The 13,699-nt window shown below is 38.0% G+C and overlaps 1 long non-coding RNA gene across 1 annotated transcript in view; it reads right to left on the bottom strand.

The window, feature by feature from the left end:
* Positions 1-13,414, bottom strand: part of LOC142091391 (uncharacterized) — a 70,782-nt gene extending 57,368 nt beyond the window's left edge. The window contains exons 1-2 of the long non-coding RNA XR_012676786.1: positions 13,335-13,414; positions 5,353-5,406 (exon numbers count right to left, since the gene is read on the bottom strand). This is a non-coding gene — a long non-coding RNA (uncharacterized LOC142091391). The remainder of the gene's footprint in view (positions 1-5,352; positions 5,407-13,334) is intronic.
* Positions 13,415-13,699: the final 285 nt, after the last annotated feature.

The following is a 13,699-nucleotide window of genomic DNA, read 5'->3' as shown; positions in this document are numbered from 1 at the left end:
GGTATGAAACTATTTTTTCAGGCTTCCCTTCTCCTTGTAGTAACAATCGTAAGAATATTGCAAATTATGAGATTTAAGGAAGAAAAAAAGACTTGGTTCTTACTTTTGATATTCTTGCTTTCATAAACACTGTTAGAAATACCCAAGAGTCTGAAGTTCGAACGAGTCTTTGAAAATGTCCTCTGTAACTACTAAGGCTACAAAGTTAAAGAGAGCGTGAAAGGAGGAGTTCTTTCATACTCCCATCCAACAGCTGAAGCATTAACAAAATTATCAAACTTTGCAAGATGGATGGCAGGAGAAAAGAGTTGCCAAGTTTGCTGAGAACCTGACCCTGCAAGTGGCCTCCTGTGCTTTTATGAAGATCTGTCAAAACCTGTCTTGTCTGAAAACAAGGGCTTTCTCTGTTTGGATGTAGCTCCAAGACTGGAGCCTATATATGTATATGCTAACAACTTAGTATGTGAGCTTTGCGCAAAGAGTATTAAAAATATTTTAATTGGTGAGTTAGCTTGAGGCTCTATATTGTTAGACTTTCCTAGGTCTACAGACATAGCACAAAAAGAGACGCTGCGTATTCCACACACATTAGAACCTATTGTTCCAAGGCTTGTATTTCATTTCAAAAGATCACAAAAAATCATATTTTCCTTTAAGAAAGACAAAGAGAATGCTTAGTGGCAGAGCTACTTGAAAGGAGACAGCGTTTTGGATCTTGACTTCTTGAATATACACAGTTGGCTGGGACCACAGTCCTGATCCGCTAATGAAGGCTGGATTTCCCTTCTCTAATCAGCTCTCTCGATGACTGTAGCACACACTGCTTTTATTCTTCGGGGGCAGGTCCTCTCCCTACCAAGGTGAGATCTGCACAGGAAGGGCTTGACCCACCATTACTAAACTTGTGTTTTAACTGTGTGGGCACAGCACCTGACCCAGCATGCACAAAATGTGTGATCAAAGTGAGGGAGAATTTCTGATGATAATCTCCTCTTGGGAAAAGGCAGATATATGTGCTGTCACCCTGAAGAAAGTCAGTCCAGAGTAGCAAAGACATTGGAGGCATTTGCCATCCAAGTCACCCACAGGATTTAGCATAGCTGACCAGTAGCTATTAGTAGATAAGAAGGGAAAACAGGAGTGAATTTAGGACTAGTTAAATAAAAATACCACAAATGAAAATTTATAGACAAAGTTAACAGGAGTTCTAGGGGACTTCCATTACTGACATAAACTGAAGAGAAATACCCTCTTAGCAAACCAAAATGCCATGTTAGTTACAGTGAGACCCACAAGCAATCTTTTTATAATTACTTGTACTGAACTCCTTCATATTCTTGCACACCCAAGCTGAAAAAGAATCAGCCCTTCTAACAAATGGCTTCATTTAAGGCCTCTCTCAAAATGTACACATTCATATATTTGTGTCATCGATTAAAACAAAGGGCCCAGAAGAGCAATTATTTACTGCTGGGCATTATGAGACATATCTCTGAATTAAATTATTTTCAGTAGTGAAAACTATTAGCACATGAATGAAATGGTATTCTTTTAATAACAATACTGCCTTTTAAAGGACATTTTGCACTCGCCCAGAGATACATGGAATTCTGAGTAGGGATGCATGCAAACCCCAACACTTAGCAGAGAATCTGCTTTTGTTTTTCTTCTGGTTGTTAATTATTCAGGGGCAAACTGAAACGATTTCATCTGTATTGATTCTGTATGAAACTCACTCATGTGCACAGAAACAAGCACACAGTTTTATACCATACAAGATTTCAAAATAACAACAATATAGAAACCGCCACGTGGGATGGAACCTAAGGCCAGTACATCCAGTACTGGGTCTCTGAGAGAGGCAGGACCAGGTGTTTCAGAGAAGGTTTAAGTGAAACACAATTAATAGACAGTCATTGGTTTATTTTATTCTAGCTTTTATACCTTTTGGTTTATAGTTTGATAGTGAACAGATCTCTCTATGTATCTGAAACCTGAGCGGAGGGTGATTAGCTGAATCCCGTGGTTTTGTTCAAGCATAACACTGGCAACCAGGTTTCCTGTGTGAAAACTGTGAATCCAATTTTCACTCCCAATGACTGTTTCTTATAATGTGCTCTGTGTCTGCCAGTAACTTGATGAGCTAGAATAGTCCTAACTTGCTAAAATTTTTGAACGTTTCTAAGAGACTCAAACATGAAAAACTTCTGAATGAACTTTCATGCCGGTTACCAGAGCTCTTCTGGCATATACTTTAAAGATTTTTTTTCCCCCCAAATAGCTATTTAGAGCTTTTAATATTTTACAAAGATCCTAAATTCACTCCCTGTAATGAAAATATAAGGTGCCACCAGTAGCTCAAAAGTGCATGAAATGTAGATTTAAAATGAAAGAATGAAAAATTATCTTTTTCAGGTTGCATTTTCTATGTCCGTATAGAAAATGTCTGGTCCACAATCTGTGTACTGTACAGAAATTGTACACTAATAATACACCCATACTTTTAGCAGGCTTTCAATGCCTCTAAGAATACCAGTAGGCTTGCAAACTTTAAAACACAGCTTTTTGTCAGAGAGCTAATTACTGTAAGAATTGTTGTTGACCACATCTACAGAAAATTCCATTATTGCACAGTGTTGCAATAGCAACTCAATGCCTCAGTCACTAGGCAATCATTCAGGCTCACGGCATCCTACCCCGGAAATACCAACAGAATAGGGGGCTCATTAAAAACACGAATAATCTTGAAGATACTTTGTTTCATGTTTTAAGTTGGTAGAGAGATGTGAAAGGTGCCAAATCAGCTCCCATTTCGTTACCAGTAGAAAAGATCAGCACCATCCTCCATGTTGAGCTGCTCATCATCACCTGTATTCAGCCAAACCCCTTATGTCCTCACAGACATGTTCATAAGCCAGGATCCAATTAATTCATGGAAATGTGCAGAATACATACAAAGACATATTATGTCCATGGAGGAGAAGTATCTATCGTAGCTCATTTTTCCTACTTAATGACGGCTACAATCATCACCATTAAGGACAAAAAAGCCCATAAATGAAGCCAGGAAGGAGAGCAAACAGTTCGTAACTACAGAACTTCTTTTGGGGGTCTAATCTCTGTCTTTGGGCTGTTTTTCTTAAAAAATGTCATTGACTGACAGACATATTTTATCCAGAAACATAGACTAGGCAATCTTTGAGAGTGGGGGGCCGGAGTAAGAGGATAAGAAAGTACAGGGAAGAGTTGGGATAAAACAGCTTATTCACTAAAAATGCAGTTTAGATGATCCAGATGAATTTAACTTCATTCTTCTAATAAAAGAAAATTATTTGTTCTGTTAAAGATAGGTCTGGAGAAATCTTACTGAATGATATTGATTTTTGTTTCAGAAAAATGATTAAAGATACTTAAAGAAACAAAGACTCTTAAAAAAATGCAATTAAATTTGTTATTTGAGCCACAATGGTTTCTTTTCTCAGATTTCTCATATTGATGAATAAACCAATTATTATTCCAAATCAATGTAAGCATTATGATTTCATTATAATTTATATCTGAAAGGCAAGCGACATGACAAGCTCTTCAGGAGACATCTTGATATAAGAAGAAGAATAGAAATTGTCAACAGCCATCTTTTTGCTAGAGCTGTTAAAATTGTATTATTGACAGATTTATTTATTGTTGATAATTATATCTTGCAATGTTTTGAACAAAATACCATAAAAATAATTTCAGGCCTGAGTAATGAACTTTGGAGGAATGACTAATTTGGACATGTCGAAGATACAGAAAAAGAGAGCCCAGATTTGGAAAAAAAAAAAAAAAAAGACGCAAATTTTGTTCCTTGATCATTTGTCCCTTGTCACCAATCTTTTGATATGAAATGCTTTTGAGAAGTCCTCAAGATTAACATTTGACATCACTAGGGTTTTTTTAATCCAAGATTTCCCTCCCTCCTTGCAAGACTGATTGCAGACTAATTTGCAAACAAAATCCAGGAATTTCAAACTAGGGGAACCCAAAAGACAGCACTAGCTGAAGTCTACATCTGTTCTTTAAAGGAAATAAAGGTATTGGGAATAGTAGGTTTGAAACGAATTTTCAGGAGAAGATCCAAAGGGAATAAATTTCTCCTTGGTGAACTGAGATCAAGAAAGCTTTCTAGGTGTTGGCAGTATCACAGAAAAACCCAATGATAAGAAGTTAGAATGATGAGAAGATGACAAGAGACCACCTCATCTAAAATAAAGATGAGGTTAACAGGACTGATAAAGCGTTAGAGCTATGGAACATTTCAACAAGAAACAAGAGAAAGGCTTACATAGGAACACCATGTTCTTATTTATCATTTTGTCTCTATTTAGTTATTTCAACCAGGGCTAAGATGAGTCTATTGAAAAGCACAGGAACTTTAAATCTAAGGCAAACCATATCTATATACTGTGAACAAAATATTCCATACAAAATAGTATCTTTAATTCATTTTGTCCACCCTTTTCTCTCCCAACAAGGTATCACATCACTCTATAAGAAGCATCAAAAAATGATCAAATTGGGCGTAGACAATGTTAAAGCTCTACTGCATGCAAATTGTATTGCCCAACTCCCTCATTAAAACACATAACAATAAAAGAGATGGCCAAAAAAGTGTTTTCTGCAAACTGTACCTCCAGCATACAACAGCAGCCAATCAAACTGGAATTCCACAGGTAAAACATACCAGCCAGCCTACCAACCTAAGGACAGTAAGATTGTAAATTGGTGCTTCGCCTTGATTTTTTGGTACCCAGCAAACCAGATCATTAACTGCAATTTCATTCATTTCATAACCGCATCTTATTCATTTCAGATCTGCAGAAATGGTGTTTATAAATTTCCAAAGCCACGTCCACTTCCCAACAGCCACCTAGTGCTGCTGTGCCATTCCTGTGGTGTTAAAACACCATCTCTGGAGTTCTCATCAGACAATCCTGCTTGCAATGCTGATATCCTGGTAGACAGTGGGAGACTGATAGCACCCAGCAAAAAAAAGCTCAACTTGTAAGGCTTTGAAAAAACACAAATATCAAAGCAAAGCGTGAGGAAACTGGACAACGAGATAAGAAGGGAGAGAAAGAATAAAATTAAGCACATCTGGAAAATAAACTCCTTTTCTAATTGAAAATTATAGAACTCTGGAAATTTCAACAGATTTTTTAAATTAGAAACTGACAACAGCGTTTTGAGCGTAATTATAATAGATTTTGCAAATTTTTTCCAGCAACTTAGAACACCAATCTCTCAGAATTAGTTGCCTAATATCTGGAAAACATTTTTATGAAAAAACTGTGACTATGCATATTTGCTTACCTGAACAGTTAAACAAAATTCACTGGCCTGAGCAGAATGCATTGTAAAAGAAATCTGTAAAAGAAAAAAAAAAAGGTGTTTAATTATAATTTATTTCTCTCTCTCCTATTTTTGATGACAAATTAGTAACAATGAGTGGTTACTATTATATAGAAATGGCAAGCAGCAAAATCATACTAAACAAAAAGCTTCTTAAAATCTATTAGGTCACTCTTTTCCCAAAAGAGTTCTGACTGTGTCGCAGGATTACATTTATAAACGATAGTACTAAAACCAACAGACATACTATACCATGCTATTCAAAAAGGATTAAAGATATCTGTTATGCAGTTGGTATCAACTTTTGTGTCTTCTTATTCAAAGACAAATGTATAGCTATCATTATTTCCTTAAAGGATACTCAGATTTATAATAATGTCCATCTGGTAAAAAAAAGCATATATTTCTCATTAAATGTTCTTCAGCGCACTTGAATACACAGAGTTCGTTTACTTTCTATAACATTTCACATAACACAGTATGAAAAGACTGTAATATGATTAATGTAAATATCAGAAAATGCCAAATGTTAGCCTGCCTGTGCAACTTTTATTTCTTCAATGAGTATGGAATATGCTACAGTTGCTAATTGCTTAGTCACATAGTATTCTTCCATGGGAACTCCTCTTCATTCCTTGTATAAACAGTGATTCAAAAGGTTCGAGCACTGATATTTTGTGTTAATTTCATTGCTTAACATGTGGACTGGAGAGACGTTCATGGAGTGGTATTCAAATCCTGATAGAAAAACTGCAATATTTTGCTATGGTCCATACACTCTAATCATGGTTGTTTTGACTGTGTTGCAAACACCTTGCAACTCAAGTTCAGCAAGTTCTTTTGGAGGAATAACATTGTCCCAGATGAGTTCCTTGGTGCTAAGAGACCAAGCTGAAAAGTGAATACTTAATTTGGGTCACATGGGCTCCATTTTTTCAGAGGACTCAGCATTACACAGCACTTTATACATTCAAGGTACTGCTCACAATTTCAATTGGAGACATAAATACCAAGCACGTTGCAAGTTAGGTGACAAACTGAGGTTAGAAAAATAGGGAACACGCAATTGCTGACCAGCTCTAAAAACTTGACGCAATGCACTTCACACCTTGATGTGTGAACTCTTTGGTAAATCTGAGGATTGAATTTTATTCTCCAGGGCTTTAATCAACTTTGTCATGAGACTCCTTTTTCTTGTCCTGAGATGGTCTCAGTCACCAGATACTTTCCACTTTCTGTGTCTGAACAAGACTCTCCCTTATTACAACCAAATTCACCCTCAGGGATGGCCCATCCACTCACTGTCTGGATCATCTGGATCGAGGACAGTATGAAAAAGAAGTGTGTAACCAAGTAAGGAAAGATTCCCACAGCACATTTGCAGAGTATGGTTACATCAAGCTGCACAAGCTACGCTAGTACTGTTTGACTTTACCAATTTACCACTTCAATAACGTTATAACACAGGTTTTCTTGATAAGTAAATGTGTATCCAGGGTGTTGGGAATGCATAAAATCTTCAGAAGCATGATAGCTGCCAACCACAACCACCAACTCCAGTGCTGGAATGTGTAGATGGTCCTTCTTGAGGTCAGGGAATAACTGACAGCATACCATCCTTTCTGCAAAGTGGTATGACAGGAGGGTCATTTGGTAGCATTTCAGTAAATCCTTGTTGACTGCAAGGAAACTGACTAAAGAAACATAGTTTCAATCCTGGACTCTGGAAATAAAGTCTTATAATGGGAAGTGTCATACGATGTCAACGAAAGACTCTTGAAAAAGACTATGGTAACACAGGAAGACAGTTCTGTCACCTCTCTTCCATTCACCTGAGACAGCAGTTTCTGGCATATGGAACATCATTCTATATATGAGTATTTGCCAATGCGTCTTGCATTTTCCACTAAAACAGAAGCCAGTGACCATGATGCTGAGAATTTTGGAATGGACTAATAAACAGCAACGAGGAAGGGTACAGACAAACGGCAAACCCTGTCAGGTGAGCCCAATTATCAGCAAACCCTAGAGTATATGCTGCTAATAAAAAATAGTTTCCTCTTGGTTACATTAGCATCCTTCTGATGTAGCCAGACTAGTTTATCTTAATTTAAAAACTGGGATTTGGGTCAAGCAACTTTGAGCTGAAAAGATCATATCCTCACCATTTCTTTAGCCACCTGCCTGTTTGAGACTTTTGAGAACTTCTGTCTCATTTCAGAAAGATTTATCATGGGACTTATCTTCCTAGTCCAAACTACAGTCCTGTTACTGCATTTGCACCACTGGACTGATGCAACTGCAGGTCACAGATCATAAAACAGTTTCTCTGCTCAGATCTAATAGATGGCAAGTTTTCAGCAGTTTAACAGCAAGAGAGTTTGAGCAAATGCAAAAACAGCGAAAAGATGACTGAGGATAGGATAAAGGATAAACTGAACAGTGGTCACTGTGTTTTTGTAAGATTTGCTGTACATAATCCTTTATTCTGAGGTTCTACACAGAACAGAAGTAGAATGAGTTTTCAGGAAAAAAAAAGAAAAGAAAAAACCAGAAAACATAACCAGAAGCCATACTGCTATGCAATCAATTGGACAAACAGTCCAAATGCGTTCAGAGCGGCAAGAAATTCAGAATACCCATCTCTCTGTGTTTAACTAAAGCCAAGTTTGCCTGAGAAAGACTACCACTTTGTGCACTTAAAGTCAACAGTCTCACCAATGGACTGTTCATCTACCTTTTCCTGACAGTATTGTAAGGAAGCTTTGGATTTGAACTCCAGCCACATCAGTTATATCCCACCATCCTCAATCACTCATGGTTAGGCTCCAGAACCAAGCACATCAGAGATGGCCCTGATGATTACATTTGTTCAGCACTGGAGAGCAAACTCTCTCTCCCTGTTAGACTTTTGGGTTGCCTTTCAGTAACAACATGATATGCATGAAAACTAGCAAGAGTAAGCGGGTTAATGACAGACCCGATGCAATTTGCTTATCTTGGCCACATCTCAAAGCTGTGATGGACACTCATCCCTGCTGATGCAGGCATTGCTGCCAGCACTCCTGTACCAGCCAAAAGCTCTGAACATACGACTCTGCTCTGGGAAAAAAAGGCACATTATGCATCAGCAGCTCCACTTCCTTCATTAATTATGTCACAGCCTCTTTCAGAACAAAAAATATCATTCACCTCCTTAGTCCACTTATCTCTGTATTGCTAAGAGAAAGTAACTTGGATTCTTTACCTTCTAGTGAATCACAAACAGATCGTTATCTCCACTCTCACTGGAGGAACAGGCGTTATGAGGAGTCTGATGGGGGGAGACAGGACTTTTTTACCTGTGATAAAGTCCAAGCAGGAAATGAAGCAAGTTTCCCTTCTAGTTTGCAGAGTCTGCAGACACAGTCACCAACTTCTTGTTTTCAAACCAAGCACATATGATATGATATAAAAAGCATCAAGGTACTGAGACAATTATCATGCAACTCTAAAGATACAATTTTTACAGTCACTTCTCAGAGGAGAACAGTGTTGTTATTCTCTTTTTATCCTTTAAACATTTAATAGTAATCCTATTTTATGTTTATTAATTTTAAGTCACTTACAACGAGATTTGCAAAGGCATTGATTTCAATGGGAGTTAAGGGCTAAATATCTTTATATGGAGCCACAGCCTTCATCCTATTAAATCTCTACATTTATTGTCTGCACACAAATCATTAGAAAGCAGGCATTATTCAAGAAAGAACTCAATAGCAAGAGAAAAGCCCAATTAACCAGGAATTCAATGCAATTATGGAAGTTCGGAAGTTGCCTGGGGTTGTGTTTGCCTGCAAATCATTGGGGAAAGATGAAAAGGGAAGAGTTTGTTTCATCCCCACTTCCAAAGTATTATTTTCACTTCAGCTCTACATTATTAATTTTTAAAACATGAAGTATTAGGACTTCTACAAAGTCACAGGTTAGGAATAAAGATGCCATTAACTGGGCTTCTGGGGGATCTTTATTTTGCAACACTATCGTCAGTGCTGGGGTTAGCCCTGTCAATAGCTAAAAGCAACAGACTGGGGTTCTTGTCTATAGCTCTTGGATGTTTGTAGATAATGAAACTGGCTTTTCTGACCCTAGTCTTCTAGATGTTAAAGTCAGGTCAACACAAATAATGCTGGAATGCACATTTTAATGCTTAAACTTCTTCCCTTCAATTCCACACACATTTATGTGAAAAAAGGAAAAGAAATAAGAACTGAGGGCCAACAGAAATGGACACTGGCTAATTAAGTAAGGATTTTTTAAAGTACTAAAACCTGGTTTATTTTATTATTATAGGCTCAAGTTTTTCCATAAAAAATGGCACTGTAAATCCTCCAGCTAACAATGATAGATTTCTTTTATCTGTTGACTTTACAGTCTCTACGTCTGCCTAAGGGGCACCAAAAAAGTCGGGGAAACAGGGAGAATCACAGTTGAATAGCTTTGTGATAGCGTCAAGGCATTTCAGGACAGCATATATTTCATTGCACAGATTTTTTATAGCTTTTTTAAGTATAATGCTGTGATGGGCTTCATACACCTTCTTAACACCAGCAAAATACTTGGCTGGTTACAAACACAACGATGAATGTGTCCAGTGAACTTTGAGAGCTGCAAATTCCTGCCTTCCAGCATGCAACTGTCTTTACCCCCATGTCAGCTACCCACAGTTCTCCAGCTTGGAATCAGGTTTCTGTTCTCAAGGTGGATTCAGACATATCATGATACCTCACTCTTGTGGGAGTGGAGATGGTTATTTTCTCATTTTTTATCCCTAACATTTTCCCAGAAAGCAACTAGTTGAGCCAAACAAGGGTTCCCAGGGTGACCCCAGTGCTCCTAGGGCACTGATGGCTCTACTCGGCATGCAGTGACACAAGGCAGGGATACTGGTTTCTCCAACTCAGACCTCCTGGGAGGGATAGCTGCCCATACAGACACTGCCAAGGCCGCAGGAAAGATCCACAGTTTGAGATGGACCTTATACTGGCTGTCCTAATTAATGCTCCCGTGAAATAGAAACGTGGCTGAATAAAATGAAGGATGCTTAGTCCTTGCAACGACTGGGGTAGGGCTGGATCTGAACACTACCAACAGTGAGGGGAGACTCCGGCTAGGTGGCTGTGGAGATAGTCCTCACTGTGGCAGCACCTGAGTGCCTAGAAGAGACCACTGCCACCCCAACACCAACGTCCTATCTAAATGCATTCATTTCGCTCAGCGGGCAAAGCTCTGGTAGACTTATTTACACTGTTTACAATAGAAGTAATGCAAAAAACGTGCAAGAGCTTGCACTATTCAGCAGGACACACTCCTACCCTCACAAGTAAATGACAGCAGTTTGTTAAACAAGACTGGTTCTGACCCCATTATGCAGCTAAAATAAAATGAAAGTTATATTACCTGGCTTTATACTTGATAGTATAAAGCAATCTGAAAAAGTGTTAACTCAAATAAAATCATTTGCATTTTTCAAAAACAAAATTATATCTTTCAGGAGGAAAAGACTACTAATATTGGAGATGGTGAGTAATAAATGCATGCATAAATAGCCAACAGAATCCCCTAAATTTTATTGAAAATGTTGGAGTTCTTTGAACTTTAATGTTTAAAAAAATTCCCTTTTTTCGTAATGCGTATTTCCAGCTGGACAGGGTTAATCTGAAAAGACCGAGAAGTCATATTTAATGCAAAAAAACCTGAAGAAGTTATCTACCAGTACCTCAGATACCAATAAAACTGAACTGGAGATTTTTGTGGGGAAAAAAAGGTGTTCATGGTATTTTCTGCATTTAAAGTAAGTACATAAGTACAACCAAACTCTCTTTCTTTCTCATGTGTTTGTGTGAACAAACACAAACTATTTAGAGGGATTTTCTTGATATGGATTTTTAATTTTTTAATAATTTTTATTTTGTGGACAATTCTGTCTCAGAAACATAATATAGAAAATGAAACAAACACTTATTAAATGAATTGAACTCCTTCAAGGTTCTTGCAAATGTTGACTGATTGGGCAGTGAGAACTTAACACTTCTTTCTCCAGCGAGATCTATTCTACTTTGTAAGGCTTCAAGTTCACTTCAGTTCTCAAATTAGGGGTGAAATTACACTCAAATATTGGCTCTGCTAATTGCAGTCAGAATTACAATATGTAAGCAATGATCAATTTATCAAAACAAAGCTTACATAACTATTTTCATTTTGGTAGTTGTAGTTTCACTCACTGCTAAAAAAAGGACAAAGTCTTTTAAGTAAAAGTCCCTTTTCCCCTAAGTACTTAAAACAGGATTAATTTGTATATACTTACGAGGGGTTGGATTGCACTTTAAGCCATTATAGCAGAAAAAGAGAGAAGTAAAAGCTCCACCGTATCTGGAGGAGGATCAGAAGGCACATCCACAACTCCCACACAGCCACCGTCCCCTGCAGCTCACTCCCCATGACAGCTACTTTGTGGGGCAGCTGGAGCAGATCTACAGCCGGGCGACCATCCTGGGAGTCACCAAAAGACACCTCTTTATTCCCCTTCAATAGGCAAACAGCAGATTTCTGCTTTCCTATTACTCCCTGCAGCTTCGCTGCCAGGGTCCAGAGTGTCTCCCTGTGAAGATGAAAGCCCACATCCACATCCGAAGGCTCGCAATAGGCAAAGACATCCTACATACCTCTTCCAGACCCACACTTAGGGACAAGTACAACGTGGTGCTTCACCTTCTGTTTTGCCGAGTGACCGTGAATGCTGTTGTTTGTAAAAAACTTACCATGACACTCACCCCTGTTATGAGCTGTCTTATATGCCAGAGCATTCAAACTCAGCAATATGCTACACTTACAATCCATGCAGCATAAGGCTGAATGCACTGTTGAATACAAAATACTACACAGGAGTAATAGCTCACAAACTTAGATACCTCACTATAGGTGCAGAGCAACTCCATAAAACCATAAAACAGAAAAAAACCACATCCCGCTCAGCTGTGGCTCATTACATTACCATTTCTTTTTGATTAAAAAAAAAAAAAACAGTAAGTATTACACTAGTTATTTATCTAGTAGAATAACTTGTTTAAGATTTTGGCACTATTTCAGTTAAGCTTTGTAATTTGTCTTGTAACATTTTTTAATATACCACATGAATAGGAAACTGTATTTCAAAGAACTGCAAAGCCACAAGTTACATAACAATGGCTGCAAAGTGGAATCCGTTTTAACTCATAATAGGTATAATTAGCACAATAGAAATTAATCACGTTATATTTCAGTGCATCTTTAAAATGTTCCAGATGCTTTATGCTTTCAATACTTCATTTGTATTTACTTAAATTCTTATTAAACAAGGTTTGTACCAGAACAGTACATAGACCTGACAGCTAAACACCAAAATGCTCATTTTTTTTACTAGGGTGACTAAACAGGAGAAAATTATATTCTGTTTGCTGCTCGCCCCCTCAAAGAAACCAAATAAAAACCTCAGCTAACAAACCTATCCAAATATAGCACTATACAGGAGGTGAGATGAGATGACATGTCACTTTCTTCTTTGTTTTTTTCCTGTGAAACTGCACGGTCTTAGCAGACTGAAGAAAATAAAAGCACAAAACAAAGTAAAAACTCTAATCCCTGAGATTCTCAAAGATAGTTTTCTACGAATATTTCATCTTCCAAATCCAGTCTGAAACTCTCTGTGCTTACACTTCATTATGAAGATTATTCTCTACCTTAAAATTTTGGTACCTGTTCCTAGATGAATTCCGGTTCATCCTTCCTGGTACAGCTTCAGTATGCCCACTGCCTTCCCTTTTGTTGACTATCTCATCCCCAAGTATTTTTCCACATAAGTCACGTCTCCCACCCATAACTATTTTTACATCAGGAACCTGTTGCCTACACGGCCAAACACTTACCTACAATGCACTTTTCACTATCACGACTAAGAAAAAAGCCGTGGTTTCATCGCCCATGTGAGAGCCTGGCTCACTGCATGCAGCCAGCCTGAGGTCTCTCTCCTCCTGGGGCCTGACGCAGACAACTGAAGCTAGTGGAATTTACAGCACCACCGTGACCTCTGCCTTTAACCTTGAAAAAGCTATGTTATCTCTATAGCACCCTTCTTTTCTCTGCTAACACAGACAGATTCCTTTCAGAGGTTTTTCAGCTGGAGAGGAGCATTTCAATAATTACTATTCCTCTGACTCTTCTAATACAGAAATCTTCCCACACAAAATGTTTTTCTTAGCTGCAAACTATAAATCTTCTGATTTTTGATCCT

This window comes from Calonectris borealis, chromosome 1, assembly GCF_964195595.1.
Source record: "Calonectris borealis chromosome 1, bCalBor7.hap1.2, whole genome shotgun sequence".
Classification (NCBI taxonomy): domain Eukaryota; kingdom Metazoa; phylum Chordata; class Aves; order Procellariiformes; family Procellariidae; genus Calonectris; species Calonectris borealis.
The sequence above is the reverse complement of the archived record's forward strand: the minus strand, read 5'-3'. Positions and strand labels throughout refer to the sequence as shown.